A 6,821-nucleotide genomic window follows, 5' to 3' on the forward strand; every position below is an offset into this window, starting at 1 on the left:
TTCCAAAGAACAAGTAGAGGTTCGCAATGCATGCTTTCCCCTGAACTGCACGGCCTGACCCATCCTTTCCTAAGTACGTGTCAGGCTGTGAAAGCTCACAGCCAGGAGTTCCCACATCCAGTACTAATCCCTTTTTCCCTCTTTGTGTTGAGGGTCAGTGGCTGGTGCATTAAATTAAGAATATGCAGATTATGACCTGCTGAATGAGTGGGCACAAGACACCCATGTGGTATGGGCAGGCAGCTTCCTCAACATTCAAGCTCCCACTTTGGGGAAGTGAAAACCTCGGGGTCACTTTGATTGAAGGCACAGTATCAGTACATGTACACAAAGGAATTAAAGTCACAGGAATTATTATAAGCTAAGGGAAGGGCAGTCCTCTGTCCCCAGTCCTCAGTAAGCAGGAGGTAGCAAGCACCTATTACTTATATAGTGGTTGGGGCAGAGGCCACTAACTTTCTGGGGGTTTACCACTAAGTGGTTATTTGAAAAGATGCCCTGGGGGCACCTAGATGGCTTGGTCGGTTAAGCCTCCAACTCTTGATTCTGGCTCAGGTTATGATCTCAGGGTTATGAGATTGAGCCCTGTATTGGGCTCTGCCCTGGGTGTGGAGCCTGTTTAAGATTATCCTTCTCCCTCGACCTCTGCCCCTCCCCACTCCCTTTCTAGAAAGAAAAAAAATGTGTGTGTGTGTGTGTGTGTATATATATATATATATATATATATGTATATATATATATAAACATATATGCATAATATATACATATATATTTAATAAATAAAAGGTACCCCCAGAAAAGCACTGGAGGAACTTGGGATGGAATCCTAAACTCAGGTCCTTATCTAAGTGTCCACACTCTGGGTGTGAGCAGGGTTGTTATATTGTGAAATACCAAGGCAGCAACTCAAAATGGCTGTTTTCTCACTACACTTACATCTAGCCTTTAAGCATTTACTGAGCTGCGAACCCCAAGTTCTAGAAGGGATAGAGGAAGTCTCTTGCTCAACCCCCACACCCCTCCCAGGCGGAGGAACCCTGTCTGGTTATGGATATTCAGATTTTTAACCTAATCCTCCCTAAATCAAACAAAAACAGATTGAAGATGAGAAGGGTAATTCTCACATGCTTCCTGCCAAAATTATACTTAAGAGTCTTTGTCAATACATGAGATAATAGAGCAGATTAGAGTCAAATTTTATATCTCTAAGCAAAGGTTACTGAGGCTTGAGGCAAGAAGAGTATAAAAAAGTTCAGGCTTTTTAAACATATTTGCAAAAACAATAAAATATTAGATTGAATCCAACAGTGTATTAAATAATATAACATGACCAAATAGGGTTTATCTCAGGACTTCAAAGTTAATTCACCATTAGGAAATGTATTAATGCAACCCACCAGATTAGAGAAGAGACAATATATAATTATCTCAATGGAAGCAGAAAGAGAATTCAATAATATTTAACAGCCACTCATGAAAAGAATTTTTTAAAAAAAAGTTTTTTATGAAGAAGGCTGACGGGAATTTCTTGAACCTGACAAAGGATATCTAGCAAAAATCCTACAATAGACATTAGTGGTAAAACATTTGCTGTTGCCCCATAATCTCATTAAAGTAAACAACAAGATAAAGAAGACCATTATCACTGCATTTGACTGACTGGCAATCCTTGCCTCATAAATAAGACAAATAGAAGGAAGAAAGGGAGGGGAGGAAAAAGAAATGAGACATAGGAATCGAGAGGGGAAGAAAAAATTGTGGCTGGGCAATATGATTGCCCATGTAGATTTTTTTTAAATTTTTATTTACTTATGATAGTCACACAGAGAGAGAGAGAGAGAGGCAGAGATATAGGCAGAAGGAGAAGCAGGCTCCATGCACCGGGAGCCCGACGTGGGATTCAATCCCAGGTCTCCAGGATCGCGCCCTGGGCCAAAGGCAGGTGCCAAACCGCTGCGCCACCCAGGGATCCCTAAATTTTTCTTTATTGTGATGAGAACTTTTAATCTACTCTCTTAGCAACTTTTATTTTTTATTTTATTTTTCAAAAGATTTTATTTGTTTATTCATGAGAGACAGAGAGACAGAGACACAGGCAGAGGGAGAAGCAGGCTCCATGCAGGGAGCCCAATGTGGGACTGGATCCTGGACCCCAGGATCACACCCTGGGCTGAAGGCAGACGCTCAACCACTGAGCCACCCTGGCATCCCTCTTAGCAACTTTTAAATATGTAATACAGTGTTATTATTTATGATCACTATGCTGTACATTATATCCCTATGACTTATCTATTTTATAACTGGAAATTTATACATTTGACCCCCAGCACTGATTCTCCCCATCCCCCACACTCTTCTGGGAACTATCAATCTGTGTTCTATGAGTTGTTTTTTTAATTTCACATATAGGTGAGATTTGTCTTTCTATATATGACTTATTTCACCTAACATAATGCCCTCAATAAGGATGTGGAGAAAGGGGAACCCTCTCACACTGTTGAAGGGAATGCAAGCTGGTGCAGCCACTCTGGAAAACAGGGTGGAGGGTCCTCAAAAAGTTAAAAATAGAGCTACCCTAAAACCCAGCAATTGGACTATTAATTTACCCCCAAAGATACAAATGTAGTGATCTTAAGGGGCACCTGCACCCCAATGTTTATAGTAACAATGTCCACAATAGCCAAATTATGGAAGGAGCCTAGACGTCCATGGACAGATGAATGGATAAAGAAGATGTGGTATATACAGTGGAATATTACTCAGCCAACAACAACAAAAAAGAAATCTTACATTTGCAACAACGTGAATGGAACTAAGAGGGTATTATGCTAAGGAAAATAAGTCAATCAGAGAAAGACAATGATATGATTTCACTCATATGTGGAATTTAAGAAACAAAACAGAGGACCACAGGGGAAGGGAGGAAAAAATAAAACAAGACGAAATAAAACAAGAGAGGCAACAAACCATAAGAGACTTTTAATCATAAGAAACAAAAAGGGTTGCAGGAGGAGGGGTAGATGGGTGATGACATAATTGGATGATGGACAGTAAGGAAGGCACATAATGTAATGAGCACTGGGTGTTATATAAGACTAATGAATCACTGACCTCTACCTCTGAAACTAGTAATACACTCTATGTTAATTAATTGAACTTAAATAGATTTTTTAGAAAACATAATGCCCTCAAGCTCCATCCATGTTGTCACAAATAGCCAGATTTCCTTCTTTTTATGGCTGAATAATATTCCAGTGTGTGTGCATGTGTGTGTGTTCACACACACGCACGCACGCACATAATACATTTTTTTTACTCATTCCTCCATTGAGAGACATTTAGGTTACTTCTATGTCTTGGCTATTGAAAATAATGCTGCAATAAACACTGGGGTGTGTGTATCTTTTCAAGTCAGTGTTTTCATTTTCTTCAGGTATATACCCAGAAATGGTATTCCTGGATCATAGATAAGTTCTATTTTCTATTTTTTAGGATGCTCAATCCTGTTTTCCATACTGGGTCTACCAGTATACATTCCCACCAACAGAGCACAAGGCCTCCCTTTTCTGCACATCCTCACCAATACTTGTTATTTCTTGTCTTTTTGATTATAGCCATTCTAACAGGTGTGAGGTGACATCTCATTGTGGTTTTGATTTGCATTTCCCTGATGATGAGTGATGTTGAGCATCTTTTCATGTGCCTCCTGGCTTTCTGTGTGTCTTCTTTGGAAAAATGTTTACTGATGTCCTCTGCCCATTTTTAAATCAGATTGTTTGTGTTTTTTTTGCTATTGAGTTGTATACATTCTCTATATATCCTGGATATCCACCCCTATCATACAGATGATTTGCAAATATTTTCTCTTATTCCATAGGTTGCCTTTTCATTGTGTTGATGGTTTTCTTTGCTGTGAATTTAATAATTTAAGTAATTTAAGTTAATTTCTTTTTGTTGCTGAGTAAACTTACCATGGTGTGGATATACTACAGTTGATTTAATCATGGCCCATTGAAAGGCATCTGAATTGTTTCTATTTGTGGCCATTACAAATAAAACATTCCTGTACAAATTTTGTGTGTACTGTTCTCATTTTCCCAACTGATCCTGACGCTGTTGCTGGTATTTATGACTTTCCTCTGTTACTTCTCATTCCCTTGCCTTAATAATAGCTAACATTTATAGAGTGTTACTGCATGCCAGACCCTGTCCTAAGTGCTTTATAAGTGTTACTCACTTAATTCTCAAAATAACATTTGAGGTATATGAACTATTATTATTCCTATTTTACAGGTGTGGAAACTAAAAAAGAGACAGGTACACAGCCAGGATATAAGCACTTAGAGTTGAATCTGGCTGGGCTGGAACCAGAACTCAGCCTCTAAACCACTATGTTATATAGCCAGGACTCAAAGATGGTCAGGATGCTTTCCTTACGGAGACAAGAAACCTAGATCTTCGCTCCTGGAGGATCTAAACTCTTGTTTATCTTGAATCTGCTGCTTTAGTCTTCTGCTGACTTTCACCATTAGTCATGGTGGTATAAGGTACCCCTGGGGTGCCCCTGGCCTGCACCCATCTCCCCCCAACCCTATTGTGTGACAGCAACCTTATTTTCTCTAAATCCCCAAGATCAATCATCCCAGCTAACAGCTCACCCCCCTTTTCTGCATGTTCACTTGATGGCATAGAAAGCCCAAAATACCCAGGTCACTGTGGAACTACTGGTGTCTTCTCTTTGTGGAAGCGAATCTCCGTGGGATACCAAACCTCTAAACCAGCAGAGCCCAGAGTCATGGGTCTGCTAGCCAAAATGTGAATGGGTCATAAGGCCCACCTTTATCTCTGTTTCTGGGCCCATCATGTATTCTGGTTGAAAAAATAATGCCATAGGATGCTTGCTCAATCAGAACACAAATTGCACTCTGTGGGCAGCACTCCACTCTTAGAAGGTTTTGCCATAAATGAGTCTTCTGTCAGGCCAACTACTTCTGAGGGATGGTGTACATGAAGATCCATGACTCTTGTGACTGGTCATGTGGTGGTTAAACCATGGGCTCTAGAGCAAATTGGATTCAAATACAGACTTCACCACTCAATTACTCTTGACTTTGAGTAATTTATGAAACTTTCCTGTGACTCAGTTTCCTTATCTGTAAAATGGAACTAATAATAGTATGTTGCTCAAAATGCTTGCTTATAAAGATTAGATGAGTTAATCTCTGCAGGCCACTTTGCACGCTAGACATTGCCAGCTGTCTGTCACTCTACAGTGAGAACTTTGGTCAGAAGCCACATTGTAAGGACCATCAAGGGAACCTACGAGGCATCCAGGATATCCACAGATAGTGGTGGTGGCAAGTGTATGAGAACAGGGAAAATAAATCCAAATATGAAATTGCTCTCTAGAGAGGAAAAAATTTCTGCCCCCTCTTGTTGAAGAGGCCTAACATTAGCATCCTTCACCAGATGGTGAACTGGTTTGGTAGCTTTTGTTGTCCAAGTAGACCTTCAGAATAGCCCCTGCTGGGCCAGACATGGTAAGGGGCTGTTCATTCTATGAAGGCCATGTGCAGCCTGCGTTCTTGCCACCACAGCCACTTCATTCATGGAATGTTTGGGGAGGAAGTGGAATGACACTCACAAAGTAGGATCCCCTAACCACCTGATCATGAGAAGCAGTCTCCAGGAAGGAGACCTTATTTGTGATCATGAATGGCCATAGTGACACAAATATTCTTATATTCTGGGACCCTTCTGTGAGGTTTATGTCCAAGCTGTCTTCCTAAACCCTCGATTTCCCTCCTCCGCTAACTTTCAGGACTGTCTCTCAGAAAGCATTATTTTTGTTTCTAAAGAAAGGGGACATTTATTACTTTTCTGCAAGTTAAGAAAAGAATCACTAATTCTCTAGCTTCGAAAGTGAATATCTTGATAATAAAATTCCGTAAACTTAGAAACTTAAAAAATTCAGTTTTCATAAGTTTTATAACATTTCTTTACTGTGGTAAAGAACCTATAACATTACATTTATCATCTTAATCATTTTTAAATGTACAGCTAGTTCAGTTGTGGGTTTGGGCCACAGATCTCTAGAACTTCAGAAGGGTTTTATTGCTGCAATCATAACACTAACACATAGTGCATGCTCAGTGCCATTAGAAGAGCTTTACATGCATTAAGTCATTTAATTTTTAAAACAATCTATGAGTGTAGGTATTTTTTTTATCTCTCTTTTAGAGATAAGGAAACTGAGGTACACGGAGGTTAAATAACTTGCCCAAATTCATGCAGCTGGGAACTGGTGGAGCCAGAATTCAAACACAGGCAGTGTGGCTCTAGAATTCTTGCTGTTAATGTCCTAATAAACCACTTCTGCCTGGTGATGGTGTATTATGGAGAGCCAGCCACCTGCCATCCAAGCTCGAATGTTTTTTCTTCTCCATATCTTTCCCTGAAGCCAGGGGAGCAGGCTTTTGAAGCCATCAGAGCAGACTAAGGAAGGAGATGCTTTTGGCAAGACAGGGCAATCTAGAGGGCACACTAAGACATTTTGGTTTCTTTCTGCCTTTGGGAAGTTCTCAGGCTCCACCCGCTGTCCTTAGAGGTGAAAGAAGTATGGAGCTCCTGAGACCCTGGGCCAACTAAGTGCGCTTGGGCCACAAAGTGACCCAGTGTCCCATGTTTCATTTCTCTTGGGACCCAGAAGCCCACCAGAGGGCTATTTATCAGGAGAGGAGCTGTTAGCTACTGAAGCAGGCCGAGCCTCGACACCTCTTTTGGCCACCCTGGGGACTCTCCTGGGTCTTGCTTGCCATGGT

The sequence above is a fragment of the Vulpes lagopus genome, chromosome 5 (assembly GCF_018345385.1).
Source record: "Vulpes lagopus strain Blue_001 chromosome 5, ASM1834538v1, whole genome shotgun sequence".
Classification (NCBI taxonomy): domain Eukaryota; kingdom Metazoa; phylum Chordata; class Mammalia; order Carnivora; family Canidae; genus Vulpes; species Vulpes lagopus.